This window comes from Aegilops tauschii, chromosome 5 (genome assembly GCF_002575655.3).
Source record: "Aegilops tauschii subsp. strangulata cultivar AL8/78 chromosome 5, Aet v6.0, whole genome shotgun sequence".
In the NCBI taxonomy this organism is placed as follows: domain Eukaryota; kingdom Viridiplantae; phylum Streptophyta; class Magnoliopsida; order Poales; family Poaceae; genus Aegilops; species Aegilops tauschii.
Window position 1 is genome coordinate 87,781,321 of NC_053039.3, and position 20,107 is coordinate 87,801,427.

Below are 20,107 nucleotides of genomic sequence, written 5' to 3' on the forward strand. Positions count from 1 at the left end.
CTGGATCAGGTTTTCGAGTTTGTACATACCAAGCGAACCTTTTGTAGAAGCAGTACACAGTACACCGTTGATACAAGAACATTGTCTAATCATTGGCCTTCTCCTACATGCACGTATCATGCAACGAATTTTGACGCTGCTTGATTCGGCATCTGGTCGTATAACTCATGCCTTCATTATGATTATCTTCAGCTCTCCTATAATCCCGCACCTCATCATTTATCTCTACTCCTAATGGACGAGTTGGTTGAATAGTCCCCCCACTTTTGTCTGGTTTTTTTTCGACTGGTTTTTTTTTAACCGGTTTTTTTTCGACTGGTTTTTCCGCACCCCACCCCATCCCACGCAGCCACGCAAAAAACCCCGCACCCAGAAAAAAAATACTCCATCCAGCCCAACCTTCCTTGCCCACTCCTCTCGATCCCATCGTTCGTGGCCGCCGCCGTCCGAGGGGAGTCGCCGCCGCCGCGTCTCTCGATCCCATCGGCCCCGTCGGATCTCGCCGCTGGCGGACGACTCGAGAAGACCCCGCCGGATCTCGCCCTCGTCATCAGTTCTGGATCGCCGCCGCCGCCGATCCCCTCCGGAAAACAACGCCGATCCCCTGCTCGCCCACGCACGCTGCCGCGGATGAAGGCCGCCTGCTCGCGATCCCCAAACCTGCTGGCGCCGCGCTCCGTAGGTCAGCTCCTCTCATCCCTCACCCTGGGATACCCTGATCTCTCTCTCTCTCTCTCTCTCTCTCTCTCTCTCTCTCTCTCTCTCGGTGTGTGTGTGTGTGTGCAAGGGATCTTAATTAATTGTTTGCTTGGAGTTTAGGATCCAAGTACGCCCCTCTCCGTGGTGTTCACTGATTGCTTGGAGCAACAACGTGTTGTTGGAGTTGCCGAAGCATTAGGTGATTCGATTGTGTGCGTTTGCTGGATTTGTTTGACGAAGGAAAGATGACGATGAAGGACACACAGAGGAGTGTGAGCGGTGATGGTACCAAGGTTACCGGCAGGTATGCATGCAGGAACTGACTGTACAGTGTTCCTATAATGCTACTGGTTTTAACGTCTGTACTGTGATGCTACTGGCAGTTTAAATAAATCTGCTATCATTTGGGATGTGAGTTGTCACAACTCGCTGTGCTCTGGTGTTCAGCTCAGAATTTCTTTTGGGAATGATTCCTCTGAATAGACTACTTATGCTTGACATTTTACTTTTGTTATTTCTATTTGTAACTCAATTTCGGTATCCTCTCAAATTGACAATACTTTTTCTGGATATGGTAGTTGAGAATAGTTATGGTATATAGCGGAGTTAGCCCATCCTCACCAATGACTCTTCCTCAGGGATTTGCTGAACTAGAGTTAGTAATGGGGGTATTGCAGACTGTTTAGAATTATGGGGGTATTGCAGACTTTAGAAACTGAATTAAATTTTTGTGCAATTGAAAAAGGTGTATACAACTTGAATTTATTAGGTAGTATAGGAGAGATATGAAATTTTAAAATTGTTAGTCAGATTTGTGTGTTGTTTTGGGTAGTATTCAGTTTTGTTCCATCTGAGATGCCAATAATGCACATGTGATATTATCTACATAATTCAGTTTATACGGCTTCCCATATTCCAATGGTTGTATTTTGCTAAATTGCCATCTACTTACTGGAATTCTCACAAATAGAAGTGCAGTCAGAAGGTAAAAAGGATGGTATGGTATGTCTCCATTCACATGGTACTGAACTGTTAGTGATTCTTTGTGTTATTCTGCAGACTTGAACTTAGTTTCTATGGTTTTCTTTTTCTGTTCATAGACGAGAGTATAGTCTGAAGGGAAAAATTGGTATGCTCTGAAGGGTGTGCAAGAACAGTGAGATTTATATTACTGAATGTATTGTTAACAATTTGTTATTTTGCAGACTTGCTCTCAGTTTTTATTCTTGGCAGGTGATTCTTCATGATAATTTTTGTAGAGGAACATTTTTGGTAAGCGTATTGTAATATTGACTCCCACCTTTTTATTTACATGTAAAGATGACCAATTGGTAATTTTAAAATTTAAATGTAAATTTAACTTATTTTGTGAAATAACATCATGTCGTTCAGATAATTTGATTTCCCTCTATGATATTCTTTGGCTTTAGTATATCTCAGGACAAAGTTGTCAGAAGCTTCTATGCTTCATAACCAAAACATAATCTCCTTTTTGTTATTTGATTTGCATCATGATGTGTGCCCATATGTTCCCCTGTTGCTTAAAAAAATCAACTTCCGGTGCAACACACGTGCATATACCTATCATGACAAATAAACCTCACGATGAAAGCATTTATGTACCTATTTAATTTGTGATGGCAGCGATGGGGCTGGGAACGGTGATCGGTGGTGCTGGTGTCGGCAGTGCGGTACAAGGTCAGGATGCGGGATGGGACGGCCATCCGTGTGAGGCAGTCGGCGGCGAGGGTTTGTGGCATCACGAGGAGCGCCCGCGGATTCAAGGTGTTGGCCCGAGACCTCCGACGAGGGAGGAGACGATGTTAGTATTTCCATAGGAAAAAAACAAGAGAAGAAGAACAAGAACAACGACGGCAATCTCGGGTTCCAGGTACGATGGAGCCGGCGGCGAAGCGCATGGCGCTCGCAAACGTGATAGTGGATGGCGACGATACCCTCAACTGCGGCATCTGCTACCTCCCTCTCAAGCCACCAGTCTTCTAGGTGCATACGCTCGTCGTCCATCCTAGGCCGATCCATTACAAGTTTGTGTACCAATAACACTGGAACATCATTTCTGCTCGGGTGCAGTGTGGCGTCGGTCATACCATATCCTCGCGGTGCCACGACAAGATGGTGGCGGCAAGGAGGTGCCGTGTGTGTCACATCCGGTTGACCGGCGGCTATCGCTGGAACATCGCACTGGAGAGGCTAACAGAGTCCATCCGGGTGCCGTGCGCCAACGCCGCGCACGGCTGCACTGCCACGCCGGCCTACTATGACCACCCCGACCACCTCAAGGCGTGCCCTCACGACGCCGTGCTATTGCCCGCAGGCAGACTGCGGTTTCGCTAGCTCCATGGCGGCACTCCTGGACCACTTTGCCGACACGCACGGTGGCCGTGCATGACCGAGCTTGGGCCTGGGCGTGCATCGAGGTCCAGCTCTGTGACGGCTTCAACGCCTTCTCGGCCCGTGCCCAATGCCGGCAGTACCTGTTCCTGCTGAACGTGGCGTTGAACCCGTTTGGCCGAGCGGTCTCCGTGCTCTCCCTGCATCCTCGGGCGTTGTCGGCGGCGCCATGTTCTTTGGAGTTCGAGGTAAGACTCAGGTACTGCTGCAACATCAACCACCGTGGCGACACCAGGAAACTACGTTTAAAGTAGGGTGCACTGATCTCTCCGGTGGGTTGTCGATATCCGAGTACTCTTCCCGGTTATTCCTGCACAATTACGTCCATCCACATGACATCCGTACTATCATGGCCAGTTTCGGCGTAGTACATGTTTCCTTGGAACTATCATTATGTTGTATTAACAGACTTTCTTTCTTTTTCATATTGTGCAGAACTCAGATTTATGACAAGGACACAAGCAAATTTATAGCATCCGTTGTGATGATACAAGGGAAGTAAGCATAGATGCGCTCAACGTGATGATAGGTGGGAGAGCTCGGCCTATGCTGCCAACTGATCTGCAGCGGTGCAGAAGGAGATTTCAAAAGCAGGGCAAGCGAGAGCGACTGTTCTATTGATGGTCAAAAGGGAGGGCTTGGCAAGAGAGATTGAGGGAGCTCTACTACCTCGATCTTGGCATAGAACCTGATGGCATCATGCCCAGGTAAGATTCTTCTATGTTCCAATTCTTGCACTCGTTGGTCTTTTACTCTCGATGCTACCCACAAAAGACTGAGACACAATTTAGTGGTATTGAAACAGAAGGGCATATGCTCTTAATCTCACCTTTAATCTCAAAATCTACCAGTAGGTTATAACATAAATCTTAGAGATTTTAATGATATGTATTGACCTGCAAGTCTTAACTTTCAGTCAAACATCCAATATATTCATGTGTGGCATACAAGTATTGAAGAACCGAGGCACACATTGCACTTGGCCACTTGCTTATAAAGAGCGAACAGCTTTTGCTACACATTCTTTGTGAAATAAACTTACTTCTCTTTAGGAAACTTCCTTCTTCAGTATGTATGGGGATTTATATGACACCAAAAGAGAAGTCCGGCGTGTTTCTTGGTTCTATGGAACCCCTCGACCGGAAGCAAATAGATCACATCGCAAGTTGCTTGCCCAATATAATCGTGCCGCAAGTTACCAACATCGCGTGCTTATACACCATCGACTTTGCTGGAAATCTATCTGTCCGTGCTCCACCGTCTGTCGGAACTTCTTCTGCCCATGCTACACCTGAGGTACATACTACAGTCTCATCAATTAATAATACCCAATTGCTTGTCTGTTGCCCAATGCACTGCAGCTTAATATGCAAACCCTGAGCTTTGTTTGGCAAGCAAATGTTTGTTCTACTTGGCAAGGTGCATGAACAATGATTTAGCTATGGTTGTTGGTTAATGGAAAGGCTTTTTCCAGTATAAAAAAGCTACCGATTTGAGCAACAAAGATCAGGTCTCTGTTTTCGTTTATCTTGGTAAGACAAATGCTACATCCACTATGTGTTTATGTAGTCATTTGGGTGAATGTGGGATGCTCACGATCATCCCTAATTTGCATTGAAGTGACGTATGGTTTAGTCATGTTTTTATATCTTGTTTCTCTTTTCTGTTTTGCTTGGTTGAGTTTCTCCTTCATGTTGTTACGATGAGAAATCGATTTGTGCATAAAGAGAAACTGCCCCCGCGTCGTCCGCGTGGGCGACACAGGAAGTGAGTCGATCCACTTTTCTCGGGGCATCCTCTGTGCGCCCGTCCCTCGCCGCCGCCGCCGGCCAGCTCCGGCGGGCTGGCCCTTGCAACCTGCGGCAGCCGGGGGGGGGGGGGGGGGGCTCTGTCCGTGATGCGTTTCGGACAGCATGAGACCTTGTGCGACCAGTAACTTGACGCAATGGAGGTGCTGGTTGCAATGGCGACATGGATCTGCAGTAATCGCTGCCTCGTTGCGTGCGGCAGAGGAAAGGGAGCCACCGCCTCCCTGCATCCCGTCATGGAGAGCCAGCTCGTCATGGACCGACGCGGCTGGTGGTCCCCCTCTCCCGCATAGGGGCTGGATGGGATGTGTCGATGAACAAGTAGCGGTTGCCGCAGCCGTCACCCGTGCCGCCGGCAAGGAGGCGTCGTGCCGTGGATCTGGGCCTTCATGGGCAAGGACGATGGAGCTTGTGGCGACCCATGGTGGTGTTGTCTAATTCAGATTAGCCATCAGTTGCTCCTCGGAAGATAGTACTTGGCCTCTCGAGCATCCCATTGGGATTTAAGCGGTGCCAGTCACCTTCCTCTTCCGTCAATGTCTATCGTGTCGTGGTGAGCAGCTCTTGTAGCGGTTTAGTTGCTTGCTCATGTGGGCATGCTCACCTGCCGTCAGGTCAGTGCGTGTTTGCAACAACTGGGCTCAGTGGCAAGTGGATGAGATAACACAGGACGGATTCGATTGGGTGGTGCATCTCGAGTACCTGGTCTTGAGCTCCAGGGTGAAAACCCTAGGTCTAGCCTCTTATCGGTTATGCCTGGCAATGACGGCATTTTTGGCGTCGTTACCTTGACGAAGGCATTGCTCGGAATTTGGTCGGACTTGATCTTCAGGGTGAAAACCTACTATCTGACTTGGAGGCGTCGCTTTTGAAGAACCGTTTTCGTGGTCCTTGTGTTCTCATGACATAGTTGGTGCCGATGGTTATCGTTGTACATCGTCAATCGCTGTTTGTATCGCTTCATGACTTCTTTTTTCTTTCTTTTACTTTTCACTTAGGCATAAATTCGGTCTTGTATGACTTAGCTTTTTGCCAACGTGATCCTTTGGTGTGTGTTGGCTGTGTGCATCCAAGTTATGCAGAGGCCGGGTGTGGCTCATTGTAATTGTATCCCTCGATGCTATATTATGAGTCAATAAAACACCCTTTATCGTAAAAATATATATGCATATTTTTTAGTAGATTGTTCACCTTTTAGTCAACTTCCTTATGGATGTATTTCAAGTACAACTTTCCCATGTAGTCAACCTTATGGATGTGTGATTTATATTCACTTCTCTTCCTTCATGCTTTGCTTTTCTTCTCTCTATGTGTGTGCGCGCGTACGCGTTATGCTAGATGGCTCATCCTCATCGTTTGGATTTCTCAAATTGATGCCTTATTTTGTATCTCTTAGTTCAACAGATGAATTTAATTTTGAGGAATATCAAGAAGAAATAATACACGCTCCTGAGTTTTACCGTGCAATTTAGCATTATTTAAAACCTACAATGTCCATTTCCTATAATTATTTCAGAGATCTTACATTGGTATCTTAGGCTCTGGCTCGAGGTCGTGTTGGTATGTGGAACAAATTGGTTGCCAACCTGGGACATGAGGAAAATTGCTTTTGTAGACAGGACCAGTGAGATGGATGGCTTATTTACCGATTTTGTGCTTTGATCTGGTTTGGATTTCCTCCCCTGACTTGCTCTTCCTGTGTAGCTCAACACTGCATCGCCCGGTTCGTTTGCTTGCTTCCTTTGCTTGGCTCAGGAAGGAGAAGGCCAGGACTAGCGACAAGAACCTAAGGGTCTTGCGTCACGGCCTTTGCCCAGAAGGCGAAGAACTAAAACTATTTTTTTTTACCTTCCAAAAAATTACATGATACATAACTACTCCCTCCGTTCAGAAATACTTGTCATCAAAATGGACAAAAGAAGACATATCTAGACGTATTTTAGTTCTAGATACATTCTTTTTTGTCCATTTTGATGACAAGTATTTTCGGGCGGAGGGAGTATTATTAGACTTTAGATCTCAACCATTATAATCTAGACCAATTGATCTTTGCCCCGTTTTTTCTGGTATGTATACTACAAATCTATTTTCCAATCCAAGTACACAAAGTTTTTTTTTAAAGAGCTGAGTAAGTTATAAGAAAGAAGCAGGAGTCCGACTTCTCCATTTGGTATTGAACATAATCACATGTATTTTGATTAGACTCTTTCTTAGGGTCTTTTTTTTATTTGGATTCTTTTTTTAGTCTACCATAAGATGGCTACCATAGAAAGGCATTGATCTATCTGTACTTTTTTTTAGAATGATATGTGACATGTTAAACTATTTGTACATGGTAATATTTATAAGTAACGCTACATTTTTTTTAAATCTCATCTGTTAATATGTGAAATTTATGGTTCAGATATTTAATTCTATGTGGGCAAACGTAATGGCTTGTTTGCCTTTTGTTTGAAGTACTTAATACTCCAAATATATAAACATGTTAAACTATTTCTTCGTATGTAGTCCGCACTGGAATCTTGAAAAAGACTTATATTTAGGAATGGAGGGGGTAGATAGCACATGTATAGAAACGCTTCCAGGTGTTATCTATCGTTTGTAATGCAGTGCAAAACTGTTCTATATTCTTGAACGACATTCTTTTATTTTGTGCATCAGATGAGTTAGTATAGGTCGTTCAATTACATTTTTTAAATCTAAATATATTGCAATTAAAGCGGAATTCAATTTTTCTACGCATCTGAAATTTGACATGCATTATGTTTATATATGCAATAAGTAAGTTTTTAAAAAGCTCGTGGCAACGCACGGGCATTCTACTAGTATTTGTTTATTACCAAACGGGCACATCAATTGTGTACTCGCTGACATATATAAATTGATTGGATTCTTTTTTTGAAGGCAAATTGATTGGATTCTATAAGAAGCATCAATGTGGGACTATTAATTCAAAGGCGAGTTCTCAATTTTTCACAAGCAAAACAGCATGTGTACGCTGTTTCCCCACAGGAGCAATACTTTTTGGCCCGGTTGGCCCATCATGTGCGTCTCTGTCCATCCAATCATCGCGTATATAATTAGTCTTTCTTTAATTTGTGAGCAGAACAAATGACTGGTGTTTTGGCTGGTATATTTTGCTATCATCTATTAGGCCTGTGTTCGATTCGCGTCACAGCCTAGCGAATTTATTTTTTCCGCCCTAGGCGCTAGCAAGGGTGACGGACGAAAACATTGTGATGCAAGAAATCTATACATACCTACTTTAATAAAATAATAAAATATAATATTGTGAATGAATTAAAAATTCTGAACAATAATTTTGACTTCAGAACTGGAAACATTTTATGAAAAAGGTGTTTTTTTAATATACGGATTTTTATAAAAATTCCAAACATTTTTTTGAAAAATAAAAATAATTAGAAAATAAGAACGAAAAAATAAAAAGGAAAATATAACACTGGTAGAAAACCTTCTAGAAAGTTCCCAAAACCAGTAAAACCCGGCCGGGAAACCTCTAAAACATGCCACATGAAAGCTGTACTTCTATGTATAGATGGGCCGGCCCCAAAGGCATAATGTTGCGTACAGATTTTATCTATTTTATCTCTTAGAAAGCACAAAGCAATCGGTAGGTTGTTTGGCTGGTGCTTGCACCGTCTAACGCATGGTGCACGGTTCGAATCCTGTCCGTGCCACTTGATTAATTGTTTTTAAACACATAGCGACGAGCCCAGTAACAGTACCATTGAGCTGAGGCCAGGCCCAATAAAAATTGCGTTCATATATTATTTTGACGAGCGTGCACAAAAGTTTAATACCATCTCGAATAGCAAAAAAACAAAATTAATAATATAGGTGAAGGGATGAAAAAATTAGCGAAACGCACCTTGCTTTATTCGTAGGTATAGACTACTAATTAAGCATGCATAGAAAGTAAATTGACTACAACTATTTTTTTTTGTTTTTCTAAAGTTTTTCAAACACACAAGAAGAAGCAAGAAAATAAAATCTAGGGACAATTGCATTTTTACCCCTAGTTGGTTCCTACCCACGGGTTTTGCCCTTACTTTTCGAGCTTGCTCAGTTTTGCCCTTACTTTTTCCGTCGAGGTCCCTCGAATGCCCTTTGACCGTTTGACCAAAACTTTGAAAATTCATAACTAATTCATATGAACTCAGAAAAATGCAAATAAGATATCAAAATGTTCAGATAAATATTAGTTTTGTGTGCATACCATTTGCATTCAGGACAAAAGCACCCTTTAAACTACCTGAGGTAATTAATGTTATTAACATTATTAAAAATAAAAAGGTATAAACAATTTTTTTTATGAATAAAAATTACATGCAAATGTAGGTGATGTTTTCTGAACATCCAGATATCTTATTTGCATTTTTCTGAGTTCGTATCATCTTGTTAAAATGTTCTAACGACTTTGACCATTATTTGGAAACTTCATAACAAGTTGATACGAACTCAGAAAAATGTAAATAAGATATCAGGATGTTTAGAAACATCACCTACATTTGCATGTAATTTTTATTCATGAAAAAATATTGTTTATACCTTTTTATTTTTAATAATGTTAATAACATTAATTAACTCAGGTAGTTGAAAGGGTGCGTTTGTCCTGAATGCAAATGATATGCACATAAAGGTAATGTTTATCTGAACATTTTTATATCTTATTTGCATTTTTCTGAGTTCATATGAATTAGTTATGAATTTTCAAAGTTTTGATCAAACGGTCAAAGGGCATTCGAGGGACCTCGACGGAAAAAGTAAGGGCAAAACTGAGCAAGCTCGAAAAGTAAGGGCAAAACCTGTGGGTAGGAACCAACTAGGGGTAAAAATGCAATTGTCCCTAAAATCTAAGCATGGATGATACAATGAAAAAGTGTGAACACCGACAAATAGAATAATAAGAATGCACATGAATATAATGTCAGTGAGAACACGTACTCCACCAAGCTTAGGCTTTTGGCCTAACTTGGTAGTCGACCAGTAGCTTGGATAGTAGTTGGCGTGGTAGCTCCCGGAGGCTCTCGGTGCGGATGCCTCAGCCTGCCGTGCTGCCTCCACTGCTGCGTTGTGAGCTCGTGCCTCGCTCTCAAGAACAAAATATTTTCCTTTGCCATGATAGTCAAAAAGAGCAGGCGCTGTCAAATATGTGTGCACAACAGATGTTGGGTTAAACAACAGATTGTACGTGAAATTATCAACCCTTCCCTTGAGAATCTTATGATCTTTTAGGGTGTCAAAATATAAATACTGCGTGGGTAGGATAGGGTCAAAGGGCAAAGGTGAAACACCCAGCCCTCGTGCTAAATGAGTGGCATATATTCCACCATAGAAATAGCCACTGTTAGCGTTGTGCTGAAGTCTGCGTGCAACAATCGCTCCAAGGTTATAATTCCTTTCACCGGTGAGAGCGGTGCGTATGGGGCTCAGGTCTGGAGCACAAAGTGTGCTACAGTCTTGCTTGTCTACTATACATTTCCCGTTGAATAATGCAAAGTACTGAATTGCGGGAAAATGAATGCTCTTTATTCTACGTTGTGTCACTCCCCTCGTCTCACCACAGCAAAGACTAGTCAAGAATGTTTGATACTCAGCCCTTGGCGGTTCGTCAAGCGAACCTCAGAACAGGAGTTTGCAGTGGTAAGCAAAATTCTCTAGTGATATGGTAAATGGGTTATCATAAAGCATAAACGACACCCTAGACTCACGGGGAAGGAATTTAAATCCTTTGACAAATGATTCAGTGAGAAGGTGGCGTTGTTTGCACTTATCTGAAAGGTAGGGACCGAGACCGGCATTGTGAACATATTGCTCAAATTCCTCCTTAATGCCCACACGCTCCATATACTCATTGCAAGGCCATAAGCATGTTTTGGTGGCAGCACCTCGTGTGGAACTTTCACTTGGTTCAACATAAGACCGACAAGCAGAACTGTCACTAGAAGATGCCCCCGAGGATCGCCACCTCGAAGAACTCCATCCAAATAGGTTCATAATGTCCACATACAATTTTCTGAAAAATTCTTTTGAGTGACAAAAATTTATCAATAAAACTTTGAAAAATTAATAGCAACTACTCATAGGGATACATAGAGACCATAGCAATCATTCAAACTACTTAGAACTCTAAGAATTAAACATGCAAGCACATCTACAATAGCACCAAGAGTAGCTAATTATTCAAAATATAAACCACTAAAACAAAAACTAATTGGACAAACGGTGGAGTCACATACCAAGCAACAATCCCCCGAAACAGTTTCGGAAACGGAGCTTCGAGCAAAGAGATCGAAATCCGCGGGTTTGAGAGCAAGAACACGGGAGAGAGAGCAATGGGGAATTTTTTCTGGAGGTAGGTGACAATGTGGGATGAAGAGATAAGTGAGGGGGCCCACGTGGGGACCACAACCCACCAGGGCGCGCTTGGGTGTCCTGGCACGCCCAGGTGGGTTGTGCCCACCTGGTGTACCTCCCTCTGATATTATTTGCACCAGAAATTCAGAAATATTTAGAAAAAATCATATTAAATTTTCAGGGCATTCTGAGAACTTTTATTTTTGGGTCATTTTTTATTGCACGGGAAATTCAGAAAACTGACAAAACATGGCATTTTATTTTATTTAACTAATAAAAAAAGAAAATAAAAAGTAAGGACAGAAGATAGTGCTTACTAAATTCATCAACTTCATACCGCTCAAAAATGATTCATTAATAAGGTTGATCAGGTCTTATTAACAACCACTTTCGATTAGCATGAAACCGAAGAACTTTCGTAAATCACTAAGTTACCTCAATGGGGATATGAATGTCCCCAACAATAAGCATTTCATATTTCTTTTTGACAGTAGGTAGAGGTATTTGAAAACTTCCAATAGTGATTGTCGGAAATTTTTCAATAACATTAATACCATTCATTTGGAATTGTTTCTTCGGAAAGTGCACCGTATGCTCATTACCATTGATATGAAAAGTGATCTTGATTTTATTGCAATCAATAACAGCCCCTGCAGTATTCAAGAAGGGTATACCAAGGATAATCGACATGTTGTCGTCCTGGGGCATCTCAAGTGTAACAAAGTCAGTCAAAATAGTAACATTAGCAACAACAACGGGCACATCCGCACAGATACCGATAGGTATGGCAGTTGATTTGTCAGCCATTTGCAATGATATTTCAGTAGGTGTGAGTTTATTCAAGTCAAGTCTTTTATATAAAGAGAAAGGCATAACACTAACACCAGCTCCTAAATCACACAAAGCAGTTTTCATATAGTTCTTTTTAATAGAGCAAGGTATAGTTGGTATTACCGAATCTCCATGTTTTTTAGGTACTCCATCTTTGAAAGTATAATTAGCAAGCATAGTGGAGATTTCAGCTTCCGGTATTTTTCTCTTATTTGTGATGATGTATTTCATATACTTTGCATATGGAGGCATTTTAAGAATGTCAGTCAAGCGAGTACGCAAAAAGACTGGCCTTAGCATTTTAGCAAAGCGTTCAAATTCTTCATCATCTTTCTTTTTAATTGACTTGTGTGGAAAAGGCATAGGTTTTAGAACCCACAGTTCTCTTTCTTTACCGTGTTTTCTAGCAACAAAGTCTCTTTTATCATACCTTTTATTCTTAGGTTGTGGGTTATCAAGATCAAGAGGTGGTTCTATCTCAACATCATTGTCTGGTTCTTTTTCATTACTTGGTTGAGTGTCTTCATGAACCTCATCATTATCTTTTTCATTATCACTAGGTGAGTGTTCATTACCAGATTGAGTTTCAACATCAGAGATAGAAGTTTCATTTTCATTATCATGAGGTTTTTTCTATTTCAGGTTTACTAGAAGTGTGCAAAGTCCTATCAGTTTTCTTTTTCTTTTTCTTTATATAAGGACTAGGTGCACTAGTGTTATTTCTTTGTGAATCTTGTTCAATTCTTTTTGGGTGTCCCTCAGGATAAAGTGGTTCCTGAGTCATGCATATTATGATTCATTTCATCAAGCAATTCTCTTTGTGATTTAGCAACTTGTTCTAACTGAGTTTGAACCATAGAAGCATGTTTTCCAACACCTCTAACATCATTTGAGATTCTAAATAACAAGTCACTCAAGCGACCAATCATATCAGAATTATATTTCAATTGTTTCATAACATTTGCATTGAAGTGATCTTGTTTTCTAATATAGTTTTCAAACTCATAAAGGCATTGGCTAGGATGCATATTGTGAGGATTGTCATTATCATTGAATTTCATTAGAGAATTTACCTCTACCACCTTAGGCAGTGGTGGTGTATTAATCCCATGTATTTCTTCAATAGGAGGTAAATTTTTAACATCCTCAGCTTTAATACCTTTTTCCTGCATAGATTTCTTTGCCTCTTGCATATCTTCGGGACTGAGATATAATATACCCCTCTTCTTCGGAGTGGGTTTAGGCGGTGGTTCAGGAAGAGTCCAATCATCATAATTTTTCAATATATTATTCAATAATTCTTCAGCTTGTCCAACAGTTCGCTCTGAAAACACAACTAGCACAACTATCTAGGAAGTCCCTAGAAGCATCGGTTAGTCCATTATAGAAGATATCAAGTATTTCATTTTTATTAAGAGGATGATCAGGCAAAGCATTAAGCAACTAGCAAAGCCTCCCCCAAGCTTGTGGGAGACTCTCTTCTTTAGTTTGCACAAAGTTAAATATTTCCTGTAAGGAAGCTTGTTTCTTATGAGCAGGAAAATATTTTTCAGAGAAGTAATAGATCATATCCTGGGGACTACGCACACAACCAGGAGCAAGAGTATTGTACCAAGCTTTAGCATCACCCTTTAATGAGAACGGAAATAATTTGAGAATAAAGTAATAGCGAGTCTTCTCATCATGAGTAAAAAGGGTGGCTATGTCATTAAACTTAGTAAGATGTGCCACAACAGTTTCAGTTTCATAACCATGGAAAGGATCAGATTCAACCAAAGTAATTAACTCTGGGTCGACAGAGAATCCATAATCCTTATCATCAATAAAGATAGGTGAAGTAGAAAACTTAGGATCACATTTCATTCTAGCATTTAGAGATTTTTCTTTATACTTGCATAATAATTTCTCTAGATCATCTCTATCCTTACAAGCAAGAATATCTCTAGTTGTCTCCTCATTCATAACATAACCTTCTGGTACCTTAGGCAATTCATATCTAGGAAGACTAGTTCTAGCATATGTTTGAGGAGTTTCAGTTTCAAGCTCATCATCAGATTCAACAACATCATGTTGTATTAGTCTAGAAATTTGTGCATCAAGAAATTCACCAAGTGGCACATCATCATTATCAAGCAAGGTACTAGCATCATCATAAGCATTATCCATAGCAGAAGTAGCATCATCAATAACTTGCGACATATCAGAATTAATAGCATGTGGTGGTGGTGTTGCAAGTTTACTCATAACAGAAGGTGAATCTAAAGCAGAACTGGATGGCAGTTTCTTACCTCCCCTCGTACTTAAGGGAAATATCTTAGTCTTAGGATCCTTCAGATTCTTCATAGTAATAAAGTGACAATAATCCCAGTGACTCAACAAATATAGCTATGCTCCTCGGCAACGGCGCCAGAAAAAGGTCTTGATAACCCACAAGTATAGGGTGAGGGAGTCCTGGACTAAGGGGTCCTCAGGCGTCCGGCCTGTTATCCGTGGGCCAGACTGATGGGCTGTGAAGACATGAAGACCAAAGATTGTACCCGTGTCTGGATTGGACTCTACTTGGCGTGGAAGGCAAGCTTGGCAACCGACTATGTAGATTCCCTCTGATGTAACCGACTCCATGTAACCCTAGATCTCTCCGCTGTCTATATAAACCGGAGAGCGTAGTCCGGATAGGGAGACTCATTACTATATTCAAATAGGCTAGACTTCTAGGGTTTAGCCATTACGATCTCGTGGTAGATCAACTCTTGTAACACTCATATTCATCAAGATCAATCAAGCAGGAAGTAGGGTATTACCTCCATAGAGAGGGCCCGAACCAGGGTAAACATCGTGTCCCCCGTCTCTTGTTACCATCAATCCTAGACGCACAGTTCGGGACCCCCTACCCGAGATCCGCCGGTTTTGACACCGACATTGGTGCTTTCATTGAGAGTTCCACTGTGCCGTCGACGAAAGGTTTGATGGCCCCTTCGAGCGTCAGTAATGACGTTGTCCAGGGAAAAACCTTCCTCCCCGGATAGATCTTCGTATTCGGCGGCTTCGTATTGCGGGCCTACTCGCTCGGCCACCGGGAGCAGATCGATAGCTATGCCCCTGGCCATCAGGTCAGATTCCGAAGCTTGAACTACGTCGCGGACATCCGTGGAGACTTGATCTTCAACGGATTGGAAACCACGGCCACTGCTCCCCCTCCCCCCGATGAACATGGCCTAAACCTTTCATCGGGCCCCATCCAGGAGATAGCTCCTGCAACAACTCCGGCCTTAGATCTGGAGCAGATCGAGTCATCCGAAGATGGGAAGCTCAACCCCGTCGCGGAGGCTGCTGATCCCGCGGCGTTGGAGCCGCACACAAATTTTACTTCATATGATATCAGCATCAACGGAGCCCCGGACTCGTTCCCGGTGACACGTTCTGAACCCTGCGAGTCCGCGGATACCGAACTCAATCGGTTATCGATCTTCAAGTTCAGCGCTGCAGACGTCTTCCAACACTCGCCCATGGGCGACGTACTAAACTCACTAAAAAACCTATCCCTGGCAGATGACTCACCACCGAACTATGTTCGGTTCGAACTTGCGGCAGATGATGGAGAATTTTGCTTCCCACCCGCCACCCACTTCATAGCCACTGTTGAAGACCCAACCAACACGCCTGACCCCCGCTTCGAAGACATCGACGGTATGGACGACGATGAGGGGCAAGGCCAGAGCTTACTACCCGCTAGACACGGGATGACCACTTCCTGGTATGACGTGTGTATGATAGACACACCTTACGACGCTCTCGACGATGTCAAGGAGGATCCAGTCAAGGGTAAACCTCCTGATACACAGTCCGCACACCAGTGCTGCTCTAAGTCACATCGCTCAAGAGAAAACACTGCTAGCACCAGAAAAGACAACACTCCGGACAATGAAGACCTTGTTGAGGTAGAATCCGAATAGGAGGAACAGGAAAGCGGGCAAGACAGCCCTGATGAACAGGCAACATATGGAGACTCGGAGGACAACAATTATCTCCCACTCTCCGAGGAAGAGGAGATCCTCGGCAATGAGGATTTTATCGTGCCTAAGGAACCTCTCGAGCAGGAGCGCTTTAAACGCCGGCTTATAGCCACTGCAAGGAGCCTAATGAAGAAGCAGCTGCAGCTTCAAGCAAGCCAAGATTTTCTCAATGACAGATGGACCGAGGTCCTGGCTGCCGAAGAATACGGCCTTAGCTGCCCAGACAAAAGCCACCCCAAGAGTAGGTGGCTCCCTCAATACGAGAGCAGGGCATTGGAGCCCACACCACGATCGAATAATGCGGTGGGCCGACCACAGTTCGGTCCGGATAAAGCAGCAACCCAAGCAGAGCACCATACCAACCCATCCGGCCATCCAAACAAGAATAAAGCAGTTCGGGGGAACACTCGCGACATCCAACAAGACCTGGAGGGTAGAACAAGACACACAAAATCGACACCAAGATCGCGGGGACATGCCCCGACCAGTGATGACGGTTATCTATTCGGACACAACAGACCCGACCATGCCCGATCCGAAAACCGTAAGCGGAGTCCGCCGGAGGTGCTTCACAGTGTGGCCCAACATAGAGGAGCCACACACCCTCTCTACTTCACCGACGAGGTAATGGAGCATGAATTCCCAGACGGGTTTAAACCCATTAACATCGAATCATACGATGGAACAACAGATCCCGTGGTATGGATTGAGGATTACCTCCTCCATATTCACATGGCTCGCGGAGACGACCTTCATGCCATTAAATACCTACCTCTCAAGCTCAAAGGACCAACTCGGTACTGGCTAAACAGTCTGCCAGAAAATTCTATTGGCAACTTGGAAGAATTGGAAGACGCCTTTCGGGACAACTTCCAAGGAACATATGTCCAGCCACCAGATGCCAATGACTTGAGTCACATTGTCTAGGAGCCCGGCGAGTCAGCCCTGGACTAGGTTCTTAGTCAAAAAGAACCAAATTGTCGACTGTCCGGACGCGGAAGCCCTTGCGGCCTTCAAACATAGCGTCCGGGATGAATGGCTAGCACATCACCTCGGCCGGGAAGGACCTAAATCCATGACAGCCCTTACGGCTCTAATGACTCGCTTTTGCGCGGGAGAAGACAACTGGCTCGCTTAAAAGCAACAATGCCAGTGACCCGGGCACTTTCGAAATCCGAGACGGCAACGGCAAGCCACAACGAACCGAACACAACAGTCGCAATAATAATGAAAGATTATGCGACACCACGGTCAACGCCGGATTTCACAATCCGAAACCCGGTCAACGGAAGAAGCCATTAAAGGCAAACCAGGATGGACCATCCACCCTTGACAGGATATTGGACCGACCTTGTCAGATTCACGGTCACCCTGATAAGCCAGCCAATCATACCAAATGAAACTGTTGGGTCTTCAAGCAGGCAGGCAAGCTTAACGCCGACCACAAGGGGAGGAGGCCACCAGGCGATAAAGACGACGGAGCGGCTCGCCAGCCGAACACCAGGGGCCAGAAACAGTTTCCCTCTGAAGTTCGACCACTCCCGGAACGGAAATAGCAGTTCGGCTTCCGCCACCCACCCTGTACACTGGCAAGATTGACACCACGCGTCACTACGCGCTCAAGATACCATGGGCGTCGGCGGAAGCACAATACGGACAACCCTGCAAGCATTCCCGTAACGTTTTTTATCTGTTTTCCTTACTTTTCTTCATTATCTCTTAAAAATAGGTGACCATCAGGACAGCATCTACATCAGACTCGATCGGAGTTCGGATCCGTACACTCACCTAAGGGGCCACTTCTGTTAAGGATTCCCCTCCCCGAGGACGGGCGGCGCAGACGTGCGACAGGAGGTCCAAAATAAGTTTTCATAGACCGCACTCTTTATTTTGAGCCTGTACTATGCCCTTTTCCTCCGTTCCCAACCCCGAGCATGTCGTTGTGGTTTTTACTCTTTATATATTTATCACTGGCATATTGTTCCGCTCCCAGTAAAATTTATCCGAACTAATCTTCCATGCTCTTTCAACAATGAGTACCGCCTCAACGGCTGCTTTACAGATGCACCTCGGCATACCCTGCCAGGGGCTCGATATGGGAACGAATGAGTTGCCAGTAAAAGTCCGAACAGCTCTATAGCGTACTCCGGCGTCGCAAGTTTGGCCTTATCTGCATCAGCTCCGAATAATTGTCTTGGGTCAATAGTTGGGTTGCCCGGCTCCTGTGCTTGCTACCCTACGTTCCGCTCTATCGGCTAGGGTAGTAAAGGGAGAACTACTGCGATTGTGCCCTGGTCTAAACCGGATGAGCACCTCAGTAGAGAAAGCCAAAAACTGACTGTCATGACGCGGCGAGAGTTGATCAACCACTTGACGACTTCTTGGAATCCTTAGCGATTCTCCGTGTCACACGAGGGATCTTTTTCAGATCAAATATGTAAGGCACTATACGCCGCATACATACCAGGGGCTATGTCGTAGTCCCACCATAAAACTCCTATGGCTAAGTGAAAGTGTTAACGCCTTATAGTCCGATTGCCTAGTTCGCTGCATTATCACCTCCTTCACAGACCAAGACGTTGGATAAAGAGTGATTAAATGCTTTTCCGAACACCCCCGTACTTCCTACGAGGGGGCTGAAGCCGACGACTGGAAAACTTTCAGATTATATTAAAACGGCCGCACAGGAGGAATTCAAGCTTTTGAGCAAAAATATAAAAGTAGATCAATTATAAAATTGTCTTTTACAATTCTAATACACCTCACTCGAACATTATGTTCTTCGAGCATTGACCCTCTATCAGGCGGGCGGCTTCCAGGATGTCTTCAAAATAATGCTCCGGCTCACTACGGTCCTTGCCCTTGGGCGGACTCTTCGCCGCAACATCGACGGCCTTCATCTTCCCCCAGAACGTCTTGACTCGGGCAAAGGCCATCCGTGCACCTTCAACGCACGTCGACCGCTTCGCAGCATCGATACGCGGCACCGCATCAACAAGACGCCGCACCAAGCCAAAGTAGCTCTTTGGAACAGGCTCATTCGGCCACAATCGGATTATGACGTTCTTCATGGCATCGCCGAATATCCTCTGAAGCTCGGCCCATTGGGACATCTGTTCATTTAGCAACAGAGGGCGCTTTGATGCGCCAAATTGTGACCAGAAAAGTTTCTCCGTTGCATACCCCTCTTATGCTTGGTAAAATTGTGCCGCATCGGAAGAACTGTTCGGCAAGTCCAAAAATTCAGCCGGAGAACTCCAGACCTGGTTCTGCTGAGCATAGTCCGGATCGCCAAACTTAGCTTGAAGCAAAAAGGGCTTACCGGCCGCTATCTCCTTAGCCTGTCGAATCTCTTCACGAGCTGCCCTAGATTCAGACCGAGCTTCACTCGCTTCTCGTACGGCCTTATCAAGTTCAACCATTTTGACTTTATTTTCCTTCTCAAGGTACTCACAGCGGCTGGTAGTATTCTTCAAGTCAAGTGCCAGTGCGGATATTTTCTCCTCATTTTGGCGTCGAGCTGCTTGTTCGGCTCTTAGATCATCCGATGCCTTCTCAGCAGCTCCATCACTACACTGGGCCTGCTCCTTGGCCCGGGCTAGCTCCGCCCGAAGAGCTTCAACGGCGGCAGCACCATCTGCACTCGTGCACATTTTATATAAAACTCTTTTCGGTGTCAGGCCTAAATAACAAACACATTGGTGTAAGGAATGCTCGAAATACATACCTTGCGAGTCGTCAAGACGCCTGTTGATCAATGCAATGTCATCTTCCGCAATATCCAGCTTTCGCTGTAGTTCGACCACTTCCGTATTTCGGGTAGCCGCAGGAGGAGTGACAACCTGTAGTCCAAGTTAAATCAAGGTTAGTACCTGAGCATATCTTTTTGATCCTCCGATCGCTTCCTTCGGAAGGCAACTCGAGTCTCAGGGGCTACTGCATATACAACAGGTGCATTCTGTCAAT

General features: G+C 44.1%; 1 long non-coding RNA gene across 2 annotated transcripts; it reads left to right on the forward strand.

Moving 5' to 3' along the window:
- Positions 1–351: 351 nt before the first annotated feature.
- LOC109767247 (uncharacterized) lies at positions 352–7,289 on the forward strand. Of its 2 annotated transcripts, none has more exons than XR_005756338.3 (7): positions 352–682; positions 820–1,971; positions 2,344–2,703; positions 2,791–3,383; positions 3,547–3,818; positions 4,164–4,407; positions 6,624–7,289. It is a non-coding gene; the product is annotated as an uncharacterized lncRNA (long non-coding RNA). The 2 variants fall into 2 exon arrangements; XR_006663644.2 differs by having other exon boundaries at positions 2,791–3,299; positions 6,624–7,092.
- The last annotated feature ends 12,818 nt before the right edge of the window (positions 7,290–20,107 follow it).